This window comes from Vicugna pacos, chromosome 3 (assembly GCF_048564905.1).
Source record: "Vicugna pacos chromosome 3, VicPac4, whole genome shotgun sequence".
Classification (NCBI taxonomy): Eukaryota; Metazoa; Chordata; class Mammalia; order Artiodactyla; family Camelidae; genus Vicugna; species Vicugna pacos.
In genome coordinates this window covers 68,168,766-68,187,945 of record NC_132989.1, presented here as the reverse complement: position 1 = coordinate 68,187,945, position 19,180 = coordinate 68,168,766, and the positions used below count along the sequence as shown (strand labels likewise).

The following is a 19,180-nucleotide window of genomic DNA, read 5'->3' as shown; positions in this document are numbered from 1 at the left end:
GCTCTTACAAATAATAGGAAAATTCAGTAAAGTGGCTGGTTAAAAATTTTATATATCAAAAAAATTTTTATATACAAAATCACTACCTTTTTCTATACATGACAACTATTTTGAAAGTATAGTAGAAGATCTATTTTACATTTTCAGCAAAATGACTAACTGTCTAGGAATAATATTAACAAGAAAGGTATAAGCTGTTGAAGTCAATTTAAGGGTGCAAACTAAGATGAATACATCTATACACATACTCATAAAGAAAAAAGACAGTACTTTTAGAAGCAAAGCTGTTCTAAACTGATTAACAAATGCAATATAATCCCAGTGGAAAAAAATCATCAAGACTGAGGGGAAATACACATGCAAACTCTCAAGTTCGTATTGCAAGGGTGGAGGGCGGGACTACAGGAGCAATGGGAAAATTAGAAACAGAGGTAGTGAGGAAAGTGTGGCCTTACCATATGATCACTACACATAACTCAGTAATTAAAGTTACCAGATGCTTGCATAAAAAAAGATCAATTATACACATATATAAAACATATATGTTAATGTCTGATAAAGGGGTATTTCAGGTCTGAGGAAAAGCTGGATTGTTTAATGATGTTGGACATTTCATCACATCTGGGAAGAAAAAGTTGGATCTCTTAGAACAAGTTCAGAGATAATAAAAATTTTAAACATAAATCCATAAAAGTAAAAACTCACACATTTCACCATATAAGAAAATTTTAAATGTATGCATTAATTAAACAAAGGTGAAGTCAAACAGGAATAATGTGTAATGAGGGTTAGTAACCACTTCTCCAGTAAGGGAGTCTTGAGCTGCCCTAGTTCAACCGTCCTCCCACCTATGCAGATGTTGTGAGGGGGACTCACCCATGTGGTTAGCATTCAGAATGCCACTCCACCCCATTTTATTGGCTTACAGGTGTTGTGAGAGGGAGATGTACCCAGCTAGGGACCAAGCAAAGCCTTGGGTCAGTACTAGCATCACCACCCTTGCCTGCTGGTCACTCTTCCGCTGTAGGATATGATGCAGTGAGTCAGGGACCCCAGGAAGCACAGTGTACCTCGTAAGGATGATGTGAGGTGCTGCTGGCACTGACAGTGAGTTCAGGCAGCTTCTGAACATTCTGAACACATTATCTCTTAATGTGGTAACTTGCCTCTTCCCTTCCAAGAAAGAAGATCCTCTCCCTTCTTAGGAAACTTCTGCGGATCAACTCTCAGCTCCTGTGTCCCCTACATGCACCTCATACTATTTCCTCCCCACCTCCCCTAGTGTCCATAACCATTTAAGTTTTTCTGAAAAACCTCTTTCCCTCTTGTTCTGTTGTTATAAAAAAAAAAAAGTTCGATATACTAAGGGAGACTTTCCTTAATCTACAGGAAATAGATTTCCTTAACCTATTAAGTGTAAGAAAAGATATGCAACATATTCAAAATTAGATAAATATACATGAAGACAAGATACCTTTCTTCACCTGTCATTGACAAAACCCAAAAAAACTGATAATACCTTATGCTGACAACGGTGTAAGGGAAAAGACACTATCACACATATGCTTTTTATAGACGTGGAAACTTGTACAACTATTTAGAAAGCAATCTGGCCTTATCTATTCCAATTTAGAATTCACACACCCTGAGACAAACAATGTTTCTAGGAATGCAACCTACAATTATTTTCATATTTGTACAAAAGCCTATGTCTGGAAGCTACCAAAATATCCATCTGTGAAATACTAGTTAAGTGAACTAGTTATGGAACATCTACAGGATGATAAGTCATGGAGCCATTAAAACAATACATGCATGGGCAGAGGGTATAGCTCAGTGGTAGAGCGCATGCCTAGCAAGCACGAGGTCCTGGGTTCAATCCCCAGTGCCTCCATTAAAATAAATAAATAAAGCTAATTACCCCCACCCCAAAAAAAGAATATGTGAGATTAACATGTACTGAAATGGGAGGATCTCCCAGATGTGTTCTAAATGAAAATATGCTCCTGTCATGTATGCAGAGTATTTCTGAGAGGAACGCTTCCCTTTTAAAAGAGGGAGACTAGTGATTGAAAGTATGGTGTAGAAGGATGACTTCCTTTTCTCTGATATCTTTTTTAGTGTCTAAATGTGTTAATGTGGGTAGTTATTACTTTTTCAATGAAATACAAAATTTTTTAATTTTTATAGTTTTAAAATTTTTATTGAGATTTCTGATAAAAGTGGTAAAATCAGGTATCATGAATTTCCTGCTGTGATACAGAATGAGAAACACTCCATCACCAATGATGCATCAGCCAGAAGTGCCTGAGTGGAATCCAATCTAGCCTTTGGATTTCACTCCCAATTTAAGGGAAATACAGGCAATCTAGGAACAAGGCAAACAATGCCACAAGGAAGCAATCAGGTGAATCATATATTCTATAGGGCAGCTGGCCTGCCATTCCACAGGTCAGTGTGTTGGGAGTGCTCACCTGTATAGAACAAACCCATGCAATGCGTGGTCCTAGATTGGATCCTACTTTTGACAAACCTATTATAAAAGACCTTTGGGGTGCAAATTGGGAACATTTAATATGGACTGAGTATTAAGGAATCAGAATTAATCTTGTCCTTTTGAGAGATGCATACTAAAATATTAAATTACTACTTGTAATTTACATTAAATATTTTAACATAAAAATGAGGATTTTTCTTAAAAAATGAAATTTCTACAGGCTCTGATTTGGTATAGGGAAATTAAGGAAAAAGTAATTGTCTGTAAAAAGTTAAAGATGAGTGAAACTAAGGAAAACAAGCTTGAACGAGCTCTTTCCAGCCCCACAGCAGATGTTTACTGTACTAGGGAGTTTCGAGAAGAGGAGATGGCCCTCTGATAAACCCTGCTGTGCTGTGTAGAATCAGCAACACAGACCTGCAAACAGCTGGCATGGAAACCATCAGAAGGGATCGAAGAGATCTGCTGAAACTAAGGGGTGAAGTTCAGCTGGGAAAACAACTCCTGCTTCCCCACAAACACAGCCACAACTTGATAACCTTAAGCAAAATCGTAAGCAAAGTTAAGCAACACACTTTGGCTGTACAGCCAGCTGCCTTGAAGATAAGCAGATATCTTGTTTAATCAATAACGAAAACGCTGAAAAGGATTTCAGAAGGGTGCAATTTTGCCTGACATCAGAGTTATTTTAATAGAGTCTTAATCAAGTAGATGGGCCAGGCTGACTAAGGCATTGCTGGTACTCTGGAAATCACATTTTATTTCATCCTGCTATTTGGTCTGAATAGAAAGCAGAGAAGAGGAGGGAGAGGGGAATAAAAGTTGTATTTTGTATGATATGGATTCATACGAGCTGACCTCTTCAAAATAGTGAAATTGGAGAAGCATCTTTCCATGTGATGGTGACTACTCACCTTGAAGGTTCTGTGCTTTCATACTAACTATACTCACTCATTCATGCATTTATTCACTCACTCATTCTTACACTATCCAAATAACATATTCCTAGTGCTTGACCTCTGACAGTCACTGCACCCCTCCCATAGCACCCCACATTCATCTTGAATAACTATAACCAAGTTTTAATATGCTGTTGAGAACTCCTACTTGCTTGCCTGTTTCCTACTAGGAGGGGCAGAAAAAATATCTTGTTAATCGTTGTGTTCCCAGTACCTGGCACATTATAGAATTCAAAAAAAGATGTGCTGAATGAATGAATGAGTGGGTGAATGAATGTACCAACCATGCTAGGATCAAGGGATGCAAAGATGAATAAGCCACTGTCTTATGCTGCCTTGTTGAATTCCCTTGCCAGAAATATTTTGAGGAATCAATGCATGATGTATGACAGACTAGCATCAGATTGTGTTGGCTTAAAGAAGCTGAAGCTGGGGAAACTGGTGCAGGAAAGTCCATCAGGAAGTGGAATGGCAGGCTGCACAAGCAGAATATAGGTCCTGGCTGGAGGCGATGGAGGGAGCATTAGGGTAGAGGAGGGGGTTCACACTCAGGATCATGAGCACTGGAAAACAGTGCAACTTTAAAAATGCATCATAGAATATACAATGGAGAAAAGACAGTCTCTTCAACAAGGGCTGTTGGGAAAGTTGGACAGCTGCATGTAAATCAGTGAAGTTAGAACACTCCTTCACATCATACACAAAAATTAACTCAAGATGGCTTAAAGACTTAAATATAAGACATGATGCCATAAAACTCCTAGAAGAGAACATAGGCAAAATATTCTCAGACATGCATGAATTATAGCAATGTTTTCCTAGGTCAGCCTCCCAAGACAATAGAAACAAAGGCAAAAAAATCCAAATAGGACCTAATCAAACTTACAAGCTTTTGAATAGCAAAGGAAACCATAAACAAAATGAAAATGCACAGAATAGGAGAAAATATCTGCAAATGATGCAATAAACAAGGGTTTTATTTCCAAAATATACAAACAGCTCATACAACTCAAAAAAAAAAAAATCAAAAAACGGGCAGAAGACCCATTTCTCCAAAGAAGAAATACTGATGGCCAATAGGCACATGAAAGGATACTCAACATTGCTAATTATTAGAGAAAAGTAAATCAAAACTACAATGAGGTATCACCTCACACTGGCCAGAATGGCCACTGTCAAAAAGTCTACAAATAATAAATGCTGGAGAGGGTGTAAAGAAAGGAGAACCTCCTATACTGTTGGTACGAATGTAAATTGGTAAAGACACTGTGGAAAACAGTATGAGGATTTCTTAAAAAACTAAAAATAGAGTTACCATATGATCCAACAATCCCACTCCTGGGCATATTTCCAGAGAAAATTCTAATTCAAAAAGATACATGCACTCCAATGTTCATAGCAGCACTATTTATGACAACCAAGACATGGAAGCAACCTAAATGTCCATCAACAGATGACTGAATAAAGAAGCTGTGGTATATGCATACAATGGAATACTACTCAGCCATAAAAAAGAATGAAATAATACCATTTGCACAAACATGGATGGATCTAGAGATTATCATTCTAAGTGAAGTACGACAGAAAAGAGAAAGAAAAATATCATACATCAATTATATGTAGAATCTAAAGAAATGACACAAATGAACTTATTTACAAAACAGAAACAGGCTCACAGACACAGAAAACAAACTTATAGTTACCAAACAGGAAAGGGACGGGGGAGGGACAAAGGAAGAGTTCGGGATTAGCAGATACAAACTACTGTATATAAAATAAATTAGAAGGTCTTACTGTATGGCACAGGGAACTATATATAATATCTTATAATATACTATAATTGAAAAGATTCTGAAAAAGAATATATATATAATTTAATCACTTTGCTATATACCAGAAACTACCACAACATTGTAAATGAACTATATTTCATTAAAAAAATAAAATAAAAATGCATCATTGCCATTTAAAATATGGAAACCATTCATTTTGAAATCTGATAAAAAGGAAAGCCAACATGGCCATTTTAACTGTTTCTCTATGTCAGTGAGATAAGGCTGAAATGTTAGAGAGGGTTCCTACTAAAAAGGTTACTGTCAAGAAAAAACCTGGAGTAGATAAGGACAATAACACATGGATATCTTGGAGAAGAGCAGTCCAGAAAGGTCAAAGCCAACTTGCCCCGCATGTTCAAGAAAGAGCCAAGGAACCAGGGTTCCTGGGGACACAGTGAGAGAGGAGAGGACACAGGAGCTGAGACCTGAGAAGTTAGGGAAGTGAGATTATGTCAGGAGTTGGCAGTCTTCACAAGGATTTTGGCTGTTATTCTGAGTCATAGGAGAGGACACAGGAGGGTTTTTAACAGAGAAGGGACAGAAGTACTTTGGCTGTTGTGGTGAGAATAAGCGACAAAGAGGTAAAAGCAAGGACAGAGAGGTGTAGGATTTAAATCATCTTTTTGAAAGTTCTAGTCCCTCTCAGCTGTGCCCAAGGAAACTGAGGGAAAGATTATGGTCCATCTGGGCAATCAATTTTACCTTTTAAATAAAAGCAGGGAGGGGAAAGAGGGAGGATATAGTTCAATTGGTAAAGTGCGTGCTTAGCATGCATGAGGGTCTGGGTTCAATCCCCAGTACCTCCATTTAAAAAATCAATCAATTGATCAATCTAATTATCACCCCCCCCCAAAAAAAAAGAAATAAAAGGGGAGAGAAGAATTTACTCTTTCCTTGTGATTGTTTCTCAATTTTACAAGAGGGAAGCAGTTTCAAACATGACAAATATAAATAACTTTATCTCAACTGAAACTCTCACAGTGACACAAACTTACTGCCATAGAGTTGTGTTAAGGATGTGTAGTTTGGGGCCAGACCACCTGAGTTTGAATCTCAGCTCTGCTGCTCACTAGCTATGTGGCCATGTGTAAGTGGCTTAGCACGGGGAAGCTCCTTGCTTTCCTCATCTGTAGGAGTAAGAGCTGTACCTACTGTCAAGAGTCGCTGGGATGATTCAGTGAGCTGACACATGTGCCTGGAGCAGGGTGAGTACTCATTAGCGTTAGGCACTATTGTAATTATTAAGTCATCCAGTAATAGACGTTCAGCTTTAAGACAGATGTGAGCTTTCCGAGACAGGGCTTGTGACTTACTAATCACCATATCCTTTTCAGCTCTGAGCACAAAATTTGCCGAATGAATAAATAACCGTTACTAAAGCATCAGTCATATTATTTTATGGACTAAAAAAAATTAAGGACAGATAATTCGAAGATTAGTTTTTTGTCTTAGAAAGGAAATACTTAGATCCTGGACTCTTAAGAGATTATTTTGGAATAAATTCTGTTAGTTGATGTTCTTGTTTGCCAGCAACAGAATCCACTCAATCAAATGTAAGCAGGAAAGGATTTATTAAAGGTTAGTCAGAAGTTCAAAGAACCTCCAGGAGGGCCAGAGTCAGACTGATCTGAATAAACAACATTCAAACCAGTCCCTGGGTGACCTCATGGCTGACCCTGGATACATGGACCCCCGTGCATCACCGCTGCCCTGGCCACACCCATTCTAGAAGAGGGGCTCCACCCGATGCCTGCTTTATCACACCTGCTGCTTCTCACTCCAAATCTCAGATTGGTGTATCTGATTAGCAGGGCCTCGGTCACAGGCTTGCTACATCTTAGCTGTCAGGAAAGCTGGGAAAGTGAGTTTTGGGAACTGTACCTTGGGAAAGCAAGACTCCTAAAATGGAAAATTACCTCTAAACATAGGAAAGATAATCTGGTTGGTAGGCAGTCTGACAACACGGCCACATTAACCAATAAAAATCAAATATTCAGTTGATTTGAAATACCCTTATGATGCTCCCACATTAGAATCTAATCATATGTAAGAGATGTATATCATATTGAGTGTGTAATTGAGGTTATACATAGAGATTACAAGTTAGAGGTAATGATTGAAATAAAAACTAAAGAGGGGAAGAATCTTAAGTTTTTCATACACTTTAGTGACTGGGAGGATCTGATTTAAAATAGAGTATTTACATATAACTCTTAGAGCCGCTCAATTTCTTTCTCCAGATATTCTTTCCAACTGAATTACCGAAATAGAAATAGAGCCTTTTGGAGCCTAAGTAGGACAGCTCTTCTGGTTCAACTCTGTCATTGTTGATGAAAAGAAACAGGCCCAGGAAAGTCCAGGGATTTACTCAAGGGTCATTGTTGAAAAGAACTTATGTCGAAAGGCCAAATAGTGTTGTTTTTTCAAGAATCCCTTTTCAAAGCTTCTCACAATTCAATGAGGAAGCAAGTTGCTTTGATCAAAAGGGCCCAAATCTTGTCTCCCTTCAACATCCAGCCAGAAAGGCTGCTTGCTGGCTGTGTTCTCCTGGAAAGATTTATTCCTGCCTCCTCCCAAGGATGCTGTATCCCGAAGTCTCACACATGAAGAATGAGAGCAATAAAATCCATTTCCACAGAGGCTATAAGTTTAGAAAACGCAGCTCCATTTCCCCTGCTAAGTCAAGAAGCAGTTGAGCCCACTTTCCCTACAAATCCTCTCCCTTCGTTGTAGCATCAAGACATTTATTTGACAAATATTAATTGGAGGCCTGGTCTGTGTCAGGCACCATACAAGGCAGTGGCCTGCATCTATTAGCATCATTGGGATTAATTTGGAGAGCATGGAAGCTTGCTCCATCGAATTAGTCTCTTCTTTAAAATGTGGTAGAAAAACCCATCAACTGGCATCACCGTGAAATAGTGAGCAGTTGTTAAAGTAAACAAATAGCCTTTGGAAAACATGTTCTGATTCTTAAAAGCATTTTAAGGAACAGAATAGAACATTTTAAGGAGGATATGATAATGAAAATAAATTTAATTCATTAAGTAACTAATTGATATAATTACCAGCACCCAGGTGTGTTCTGTATCTCTATAAGCATCCTCGCTGGATAATGGGAGAGGATGATGAAGAGGAGAAAGTAGCAAGAGGCTGGGTCACCTGAAGGACCAGTTACAATTCTTGCTTGGTACTTTGCCTATCCAGTATCAAATGCCATAGGACAAACTACTTTTTATGTTGATGTGACCGGATGTCACAGAGTGGAAATAGTGGGAAAAAAAGATTAGGTAAAGAGCAGAGACCCACATTCAAGTCCAGTAAAGGGTCCAATAAAGATATGTGTGATCTTCACAAGTCACCAAATCACTCTAAGCCCAAACATCTTAAAAACAAAGAATCACGAAAAAAAGACAAACTATGGAATGAAAAAAATTTTGCAAATCAAATACCTGAGTAGGGTTAATATCCAGAACATATGAACAACTCCTACAACTCAACAATTTCAAGAAATTCTGATTAAAAAATGGACAAAGGACTTGAATAGACATTTCTCCAAAGAAGATATAAAAATGGCCAACAACATATGGGAAGAGGTGCAACACCACTAACTTTTAGGAAAAAGCAAATCAAAGCCACAATGAGGTATCAATTAAAAATAGCAAATGTCAGTGAGGATGTGGTTAAATTAGAATGTGTGTGCACTCTTGGCAGGAATGGTATAGCTACTATGGAGAAAGAGTTTGGCAGTTCTGAGGGGGGAGGGTATAGCTCAGTGGTAGAGCCGTGAGCTTAGGAAGCATGAGGTCCTGGGTTCAGTCCCCAGGACCTCCATTAAAAATAAATAAATAAATATAAAAATAAATGAATATAAAAATAAATAAATGTAAGAATAAATAAATATAAAAATAAGTACCTCCCACACACAAAGAGTATGGCTGTTCCTTACAAAATTAGAAATAGAATTGGTTTAAATTGGAATAAAATTTGGCTTAAGGCAGGACAAGAAAAATTAGCATAACATATTCCCCATCTGTACTGGGTCCTCCCTTATGTGTGATATGCATCTGCATTATATATTAACCAGACTCCTCAAAGGTGGGAATGCCTGTTTGACCATAAAGACCAATATTTTTTTCCTTCTTCTGACAACAGTAATGTAAGTCCTTAGAAGATTAATTTTTCCTTTCTCGATCCTGTAAGGGGTCATGGTGACCTATTGCTTGCTTAGTACAAGTTTATCTGGACTATGTATCTTTGGTGAACTTCATGCAAAATGTCAGTGTGTCATTCTGATGTATGATCCTTTGTCTTGAAAATGTGTATGACTGTGCCTTCAACTTGTAACAAAAGGAACAGTATTCAGAGTTTTCTAAAGACTGTCTCCTGGGTTACAATCTTCAGGCTGGCTTGAATAAAGTTTTCTGTTTCTCCTTTAGATTGACTATTGACTAAATTTTTTGTCAGCAGAATTATATGATTCCACTTGTGGAGGTATACCCAAAATTTGAAACAGAACCTAAATTTCTATATACCTATGTTCATAGCAGCATTATACACAATAGCCAAAAAGTAGAAGTAACCCAAGTGTAAATCAACAGATAGATGGATGAACAAAATATAGTATATACATACAATGAAATATAACTTAGCCTTAAAAAGGAAGGAAATTCTGACACAGACTACAACATGAATGAACCTTGAAGACATTATGCTAAGTGAAATAAGCCAATCATAAAAGGAAAAATACTGTGTGTTCTCACTTATATGGGGTTCCCAGAGTAGTCAAATTCAGAGACTGAAAATAGAATGCTGGTTGCCAGGAAATGGGGGAAGGTCAAAATAGGGAGTTACTGTTTAATGGATACTGAAGTTTCAGTTTGGGGAGACATTTTTAAATCTCTAGAAATGGGTGGTGATAATGCTTATACAACAGAATGAATGTATTTAATGCTACTGAACTGTACACATGGAACTAGTTAAAATGGTAAATTTCCTTTGTCATTTCAAAGATCTTCACAGCATCTTCTGCAAGTCAATTCCATCTCAAGAAACAATTCTCTTTGCTTAACCATAAGAAGCAACTCCTTATCCACTCAAGATTTATCCTGAGATTGCAGCAATTCAGTCACATCTTCAGGCCCCACTTAATTCTAGTTCTCTTGCTATTTCTACCACATCTTCAGTTACTTCCTCCACTGAAGTTTTGAATCCCTCAAAGTCATCCATGAGGGTTGGAATCACCTTCTTCCAAGCTCCTGTTAATGTTGATATTTTGACCTCTTCCCATGAATCACAAATGTTCATAGCAGCATCTAGAATGGTGCGTCCTTTCCAGAAGGTCTTCAATTGACGTTACTCAGATTCATCAGAAGAATCACTAACAATGGCAGCTATAGCCTTACGAAATGTATTTCTTATATGATAAGGCTTGAAAATTGAAATGACTCCTTGATCCATGGGCTGCAGAATGGATATTATGTTAGCAGGCATAAAAAAAAATACGAATTTCCTTGCACATCTCCATCAGAGATCTTGGGTGACTGGGTGCCTTGTCAATGAGCAGTGCTATATAGAAAGGACTCTTTTTTTCTAAGCAGTGGATCTCAACAGTAGGCTGAAAATATTCAGTAAACCACGTTGTCATCAGATGTGCTGTCAACCAGCCTTTGTTTTTCCATTTATAGAGCACAGGCAGAGTAGATTTAGTGTAATTCTCAAGGGCCCTAGGATTTTCAGAATGGTAAATGAGCACTTTCAACTGCAAGTCACCAGCTGTATTACCCCTTAACAAGAGAGTCAGCCTGTCCTTTGAAGCTTTGAAGCCAGGCATTGACTTCTGCCTAGCTATGAAAACCCTAGATGGCATCTTCCTTCATTATAAGGCTGTTTCATCTACACTGAAAATCTGTTGTGCAGTGTAGCCCCTTCATCAGTGATCTCGGCTGGATCTTCTGGACAACTTGCTGCAGATGCTACATCAGCACTTGCCACTTCACTTTGCACTTCTATGTTATAGAGATGGTTTCTTTCCTTCAACCTCATGAACCAACCTCTGCAAGCTTCAGATTTTTCTTCTGTAGCTTCCTTGCCTCTCTCAGCCTTCACAGAATTGAAGAGAGTTAGGGCTTTGCTCTGGATTAGACTGGCTTAAGGGAATATTGCGGCTGGTTTCATCTTCTAACCAGAACACTAAAACTTTCTCCACATCAGCAACGAGGCTGTTTCTGTTCTTCCCATGTGTTCACTGGAGAAGCACTTGTAATTTCCTTCAAGAACTCTTCCTTTGCATTCACAACTTGGCTAACTGTTAAATGCAAAAGTTCTAACTTTCTGCCTGTCTCTGTTTTTGACATACTTTCCTCATTCAAACTGAGAGATGTGTGACTCTTCTTTTCACTTGAACACTTGGAGGCCATTGTAGGGTTGTTAAATGGCCTAATTTCAATATTGCTGTGTCTCTGGGGAGAAGGAGGCCTGAGGAGACGGAGAGAGATGGAGGGAGAGCCAATCAGTGGAGCAGTCAGAACACAGGGAATGGCTGGTCAGTGAAGCAATCAGAGTACACAATATCTATCAAATTTGTCGTCTCATAGGGGCTAAGTCTGTGGTGCCCCAAGACAATTAACAATAGTAACAGCAAAGATCACTGATCAAAGGTCACCATAACAAACACAATAATAATAATAATAATAAAGTTTGAAGTATTGCAAGAATTACCAAAATGTGACACTGAGATGTGAAGCGAGCAAATGCTGTTGGAAAAATGGTGCTGAGAGAATTGCTGGATACAGGGTTGCCAAGAACCTTCCATTTGTAAAAAAGGCAATGTCTGTGAATCACAGTAAAGGGAAGCACAATAAAACACGGTATGCTTGTATTTATTCAAATGTACAAAATAACTGATGTGGGAAGCTATTCATTTCAGCTTTATGTGAAGTAGCAAAGCATAGACAGCAGGGATACGTTAAATAAATCCTAGTATATTATACAATAAAATATTATTAAGCCATTAAAAAAGAGGAAGTTCCTCATCTTAATATGAAGTGAGTGTGAATATATATTAAGTTAAAAAAAAAAAAAAACAAGGCGGAGACAATGTCTGTGGGCCACTACCACTCTGTTAAGTGGGGGGACAAAGACTGTTTATACATATTTGTTATACATGCAAAAAATATTTAATGGACACAAAAGAACTGAAACATTGGTTGACTGAGGGATTTGTTTGCCTGAGGGACAGGATACTTTTTTACCTTTTGAATTTTGAACCAAGAGAATGTGTTAACTAATTAATTTAAATGAAATTAATTATCTTTCTAAAAAATAAATCTACACACGATACAATGCTGATCTAATAGTCATATTTAAAAAATGAAAATGACAGTCTGAAATAGTGTTTTAATTTTTCCTTTTTATAGTTTATTCTAGATTATCAGTGTATAGTTAATCTCATTAATAATTAATGACCTTTTGAATTTTGGGTACCTTCTATATATTAAGTACTGAATTTATTTTTTAAAATGGATTCCTTTTATAACAAAGAACTATTGGATTTAATACTGTCTGCCTAAATCATTCCCTACCACCAGTGAAATGAATGTATTCAAAAATCTAGGCTGGCTTATTTTAGTTTTTTTAGTTTATTTAGTTTATTGGGCCTTTTGTGGGATGCACAAAAGGGCCAAGAAGCTGTTTTATGTCATTTTTATTCTTGTTTTTAATTTCTTCATTGGAGTATAAGATATATACAAAAATAGATCTGTTGTATATGCACAGCTTGGTGAATATTCACAAACTATTCATCACATTCCATGTACACAGCACAAAGATCAAACAACTAGAACATTACCAGCAACGCAGAAGTACTCTATGTCTTTCTCGTCACTCCCTTCCCCTGGGGTAATCAATACTGTGACTTCCAAGAGCATAGCTTAGTTTTGCTTGCTTTTTGTACACTTTATAAATGTAATCGTACAGTATTCCCCTTTTGTGTCTGGCTTCTTTTACTCAGCACTGTGAGATTCACTCACATTGTTGCATGTAATGAATCATTCACATTACCTATTGAATTCTATCGTGTAACTATGTCACCATTCACTTACCCATGCTATTGTTGATGGGCAGTTTCCAGACAGGGCCATTTATGAATGGGCTGCTACGAACTTTCTTGTACATGTCTTTTGAGGAACATTTAAGCACATTTCCACCCATGAGCTAAACTGCTTGATACAGATATGTGCAGCTCTGAAAGATACTGCCAAACATTTTTTTTCCTAAACAGTTGTACCAACTTATACTCCTATCAGCAAAGATGAGAGCTCTGGTTAATCCCCCATCTTCCCCAATATTTTATGCTTTTAATTTTAATCATTCTGGTAGATATGTAGTGGTGTCACTGGAAGCTGGTTTCTGAGGGTGTCCACTTCTGTAAGAAATTCTTTAAGTTGGGTAGTTATAAATACCAAAAACAGCTGAAACTAGGGAACTGGAAGTTAGAGGGAACCTTATTTTTTATGTATCCTTTGTTTTACTCTTTGGGGTTATCATCATCTGCACATATTAACTTGAAAACCATGTATGCCCCTATATTCCTGAGGTTCCGAAGCTGGTGGGTGATGACAATTTTACTACTTAGAAATGTGTTATTACTTTTCTAACTTAACTGAGGGCTGTGCACTGGTAATGATCTTAAAGTAGACTTAAGTCATGTGCCAGCACACCCCAGAGAAATGCTTTATATGGACAGATTTCTACCATTATCACCCAGGTAAAAGCCCTTACCAAGTCATCTTTGGATGCAGCTGGCTAGTAAAACAATGATGTGCAGACCAATAGGAAACAGAAATGAGAAGATGGAAAAATGGCTTTTTTGTGAGGGAAGAAAAACAGAAAGGAGGGGAATCTTTGGTTACAGTCCAGTACTGAGTGTCCCATCAAATGGAAGCCACTCAGCAGGGCACTCGTGTCCAATCCTTCCAGGGCTGACACCACCATGACCAGATTTTCTCCGAGTTGCCACTGATATTTTCTTTATGTCTCCACTTCTCCCTTCTTGCACCGCATACCAACCAACCTGGTATGTATTTCCCCTGAAGGTTCTAGACCAGGACATGGGGTCACCCCTGGGGTACAGCTCCCCAAATCAGGAGCTGCGTGTGGGAGCTGATGGACCACACAGACGTCACACGCCAGCCCCCCGGGAAGGAGTATCTTTAGCCTCTACTCCACCTTTTCCCACTCAAAGAAGCAAACGATGTCTGAGTCATCTTTCAGCAGCTCACAAAGATAAAGGAAACCGTGGCTTGACTGGTGATCCCAGGAGATTAGGGCTTTTTTTCCCAGTACCCATTTAAAACAAAGCTTCAGCATGACCGGACAACCCAGGGGTTACATGCAATCCAAGAGCCATCAAATGGATGATGCCCAGGACGGGGCAGACCGTTTTCCATCAGTAACAAGTTGTACGTCCGGTGAATCTGAACTTCTGAGCAGGAGAAGGGTCCTTTGTGTTGGGCCAGGTAAGTGGGAGAGGCCACGAGTTGAATGAGGTTGTAAAAAGTTTGGGAAGTTTTTTTTAGAAAAGTAGTTTACTGCAAAGGAAGACTAGAGAGAATAGAGTCAATCTAAAGAGTGTAATCTCTGACTTCATTCAGGCTGAGCTGAGTCCTCCTCTCAGCTCTGTGCTTACTGTTAACGGCATCTTGGGAAAGCTCCCCTTTAATCTGTGCACCTCAGTGTTGTCATCAGTAAAATGGGGATGGCAAAGCAGATGCGTCCTAGGGCTACTGTGAAGATTACATAATGCCTGTGAAGCACTTAGCACAGCTAATTCCACATAGTGAGTGCTCATAGTTTGTTTTTTTGTTTTTAAAGAAAAGCAGCAAAAAGGCAGGCTAATTATCCTGTTAGAAAGCATTAAAGAAGAGGCAAGAGAGGAGAGAAAATTTCAGAGCTAGAAAGAGAACTTGGGAAACAATTACCACGCGGGGCGGATGGTCTGGAAGGCTGGGTGTGTCCAGAATTCCCAGGAACCTTGGCTAGGGGACTTTTCTGGGGAAGCCAGGAGACTGTACAAACTGGCAGATCTGAGAGCTCTGAGAGGAGCATTTTTCCTGTGGTAGAAAGAAGCTCTGAACAGTCCAGCCAACATTTAAACTTGCTATTTCTCCAGGAACACAGGGGAAGAAGTTGAAGGCAGGAAGTGGAGCCAGAGGCACCCTTCCAGCCAGCCTAAGGAAGGGCTTGCTGACTGCAAGCGGAAGGCAAAAAAGGCTAGGTTTTGCTCTAAATGTATGCTAAGCCGATGGCAAAAAAAAAAAAAAAAAAAAGTCACCTGGCTTCAACTTGAATTTTACATAAGTAACCAAGGCCCTTAAAAGGGGAGTAATTGTGTGATGTGCCTGGTGTGTTGGGATAGTGTTGAAGAAGGCCATTGCAGGGTACAGAGGGAAGGAAGTACAGTTGACCCTTGAGCAACGTGGGTCTGAAATGCCCACTTACACCCAGATTTTTTCCCCATAGTAAATATTGCAGTAATACGGGATTCCCAGATGGTTGAATCTGAGGATGCTGAACCCTGGATGTAGAGGAACTGCTGATAAGGAGGACTGATTATAAATGACAGGTGGATATTCAGCTGCGCAGAGGGTTGGCTCCCCCAACCCCCAAGTTATTCTAGGGTTGGCTGCACTACCAGAAGAGATAAAATGAGGAAAGTCTGCACACTCAGGGAACAGGGTTTTAGGTGGGAAGCCCATCCCTACCATTCCCTTATTACGATCCCACAGAGTGGCAATAAAAAATAACGGATTAGTGGCAACAGAAAAATATAAGGAAAGCGAAACTTTCAGTTTGGGGGCTTTTGGGGAGAACTCAGACCAAAGGACATCTCACATATATTTGATAATTCCAAATATACCTTCTATTTACAACAGAGGTTGAAAACTCACATGAACCAAACAAGTGTACAATAACTGGGTGTGGGGCAGACAAACAGGAAGGCACCACATAAAGGAATTCACGTTCAATTTTTTAAAAACACTGGCCTTGCCAAAGGAAACACAAAAGTTGGCCCCATTTGCATGTCGCCAGTTTGCAAACTCTGTTCTACATGATGTTAAAACATAAAACATAAAACATGTTCAATGGTTTAAAGGCTAAATGAAACATTTTTAGTCTAAAAAGATCTATGGAAAGCCACTTTCATTTTAAAGATGATCAATTGAACAGAAAACGTAAAGTCCTGACAGTTTTTTCATCAATACATTGATAAAGGGGACATTTAAATTCTTACATGAGGTGGTGTCTATTTCACCCTTGGGAAAAAGGAAATACCCTAGACCTCCAGCAACAAGCATGGTGTTTGAACATTGCATGAGTGGGCCTTAAGTGTTTGCTGAATGAATAAAGGGGGTTTAAGCAGACCGAGCACTAGCTGGAGACAGAACCGTAACCTCTCTTTTTGAGGTTAGAAAACTGAAGGAGTGGACTTCCAGCTCTAATACTCCTCTTTCCCTTCAGGATTTATTTTTAACCCCAATCATCTTTGTAGGAGGCCAAAGACTTCAGCATGATGACCCTCATCTCATTGCTCTAGCAGAGGGCAGAGAACATGGGCAGACTCCCAAGAACGGTTAATTTGGACTTTGTGACTGAGACACAGGAGCTTCAAGGTCATGCTGATGACTCTTCTATCTCCCTGACTTCATGGTTCTTGAGGACAAAGAGGGGGTGTCTACCTCAGAGAACTGTGAGGAGTAAATCATATTGTGGATGTAAAAGGCTTACTGTAGCGCCTGGCACACAGTAAGCGCTCAGTGAGCTGTGGATATTATCGTTTATTATGGGACTAGGAGGTGCAGGAATTTTTTTAAGGGACCTAATTGAGGTGGGGGAGAGGGAGCACAAACTGAGAAGCTGAGGAAAAACAAAATTATTTCAACAGCTGCCTATTAATCATCTTAGAAAAAGTGGAGGTGGATAAATGTCTAAATAAATTAAGTTCCACACATTTAAATACAAATCGTTATTTATACATGTATACACTTAAATATGCATGGCGTTCTGGAAGAACCGTTAACAGTCGGGGTTACCCACCAGGGAGTACTTGACCTGGCAACAACAGCTGGGGAAAGACTTTTTAAATGCTTGCCATGTGTCTATATTATCTACTAAAAAAGTAGCAATTCATTTTTAAATTAAATGCTGCTAGTTTAAATTCTCTCCTAAGTTTTGCTGAATTCGGACAAACTGTGAAATCGATAACGTCTGCTTTCAGTTCTTACTGTCGGAGCCCTGATACCGCCCCCTAGCGCTTGGCACCCACCACTGCAACTGCTGTCTGCAGCAATAGCAGGGCTCAGTTTGAACCTGTTCTCACTATGACTTACCAGGTTAATACTATAAGCAGTTAACGCATTAAGTAACTGAACTGTTGCCTACTCAAGATACTCCAACGCTTTCACGGTCAAAAATCTAAGCACTGTGAAGCATGCCTACAGTACCTCATGCCTCATTCTTGCTGGACAGGTGAAATAATAGATCATTTTAATTAATATATGCACCCATCATCCTTCCCTTTTTTCTTTCCATTTCCAACTTGACAATTATCTGAAGCAAAGGGACTTTTCTATTCTCTCAGTTTTATCTCAAGTGTATATAATTTTAGCAATTCAATTTGTATTAATTCATCACTTGCTGCAGTAATTTTCTTTTTTGCATTTGTTGAAATAGAGGCTATTGTTACGCATACAAAATTTCCTAGTGTGCTTTTATGTATTTGGTTAAAAGATTCTGAACTCTATTGCAGACCTCTTAGTTGTTCTTAGGCTATTTACTGTCATGTTTTACATTTTGTAAAGTAATGTTTTCATTATTTTAAAGTTAATCTGTTCTCATAAAGGTATTTTGGAAAATACAGTAAAACATCATGAATAAAATAAAAGCAAGACCTAACTCTATTATTGACAGATAACGACCATTAACATTTCTATTTCCTTCCAGTTTCTCTAATGCCTATTTGGTGGTGGTGGTGGGTTTTTTTTTTTTTTTAATTGAAGTATAGTTAGTTTACAATGTGTCAATTTCTGGTGTGCAGCATAATGTTTTAGTCTTCCGTATACATACATTTATTCCTTTACACATTCTTTTTCATTATAGGTTACTACAAGATATTGAATATAGTTCCCTGTGCTATACAGTAGAAACTTGTTTACCTATGCGTTTTTATACATAGTTTTCACGCTGAATTTTGAAGTCTCTAAAATACATCTTCACTGTCATATATAAATGTTAAATGTTTGTCCTTGTTGGATATTGCAAAGATACTAGAAACTGCAAGGTATGTTTGGATATAAGGGAGAAGTTTATTTTGAACGTACGCTCTAATGTGAGGTTAGTATTGGATGGACCCTTTCGTAAACGCCATATTTTGTTCAGATACATACCCAGTGGCTGTATATCACACAGGAGATCACACTTTAGGCTGAAATTCTTCCAGGGCACCAGCTCCTCATTCAACACTCTTGTATCTTTGGCCTTTGACAAATATTTGCCCATTGGATGAAATTCTCAGGGACCTGGCCTGCCGACTTAAGCAGGTAATGGTACATGACCCCAGGCATGAGAGAAGTGAATCAGGGTCAGCGACCCGCGAGAGGAAAAGAGGGGCCGGGCACAGGTAGGTCTGAAACCTGAGCGAGTGCAACCTCATTATTATTTTAATTTTACTCCCGGATAGTTTCACCCATTTGGGAGAACTATCTCGATCTCGTCCTCTGCAGGCAGGTTCCCAAGAGCTGCATGCTTGGATAAAGGGCTGGTGGGCGTGTTCCCCGACAGAGGTCCGCGTTGGACCGCGCCGAGGATGGGGAAACCTACCCCGCGCTAGC

The 19,180-nt window shown here is 38.9% G+C and overlaps 1 long non-coding RNA gene across 1 annotated transcript; it reads right to left on the bottom strand.

Annotated features, from left to right (window-relative positions):
* Positions 1-10,107: 10,107 nt before the first annotated feature.
* On the bottom strand, positions 10,108-19,083 carry LOC140695641 (uncharacterized). The gene is made up of 2 exons (XR_012071365.1): positions 18,737-19,083; positions 10,108-11,768 (listed from the first exon to the last, which is right to left on the bottom strand). It is a non-coding gene; the product is annotated as an uncharacterized lncRNA (long non-coding RNA).
* Positions 19,084-19,180: the final 97 nt, after the last annotated feature.